This window comes from Myotis davidii, unplaced genomic scaffold (genome assembly GCF_000327345.1).
Source record: "Myotis davidii unplaced genomic scaffold, ASM32734v1 scaffold76, whole genome shotgun sequence".
Lineage (NCBI taxonomy): Eukaryota > Metazoa > Chordata > Mammalia > Chiroptera > Vespertilionidae > Myotis > Myotis davidii.
The window spans coordinates 1446018-1446458 of NW_006288892.1; the positions used below are offsets into that span (position 1 = coordinate 1446018).

Here is a 441-nt window from a genome sequence, read left to right on the forward strand (position 1 = left end):
CATCTGTGTCCATGAGTTGTTGTTTTTCTATGCTTAAACCCTTCTCCCTTCACCCAGTCTCACAACCCCTTCCCTTCTGACAACTGCCCAGTGTTTTTCCTTCTATGACTCTGTTGCTATTTTCTTGTTAATTTATTTTTGCTCATTAGATTCCCCATGTATGTGAAATCATACGGTATTAGTCTTTCTCTGACTGGCTGATTTCACTTACCCTAATGCTCTCCAGGTCCATCCACGCTGTCACAAACAGTTAAGATTCCCTTCTTTTACACAGCCAAGTAGTATTCCATTCTGCCAATGTACCAAAGCATTTTTATCCACTCATCTATTGATGGGCACATGGGCTGCTTCCACATCTTAGTATTGTAAATAACACGGTAATGACCATAGCAGTGCGTATATTCCTTCCAATCAGCGTCTCTGATTTCTTGGGATACATTC

At 41.0% G+C, this 441-nt stretch overlaps 1 long non-coding RNA gene across 1 annotated transcript in view; it reads right to left on the minus strand.

The window, feature by feature from the left end:
• The window catches only part of LOC107182707, a 4076-nt gene extending 3635 nt beyond the window's left edge, over positions 1–441 (minus strand). The window contains exon 1 of the long non-coding RNA XR_001513419.1: positions 212–441. This is a non-coding gene — a long non-coding RNA (uncharacterized LOC107182707). The remainder of the gene's footprint in view (positions 1–211) is intronic.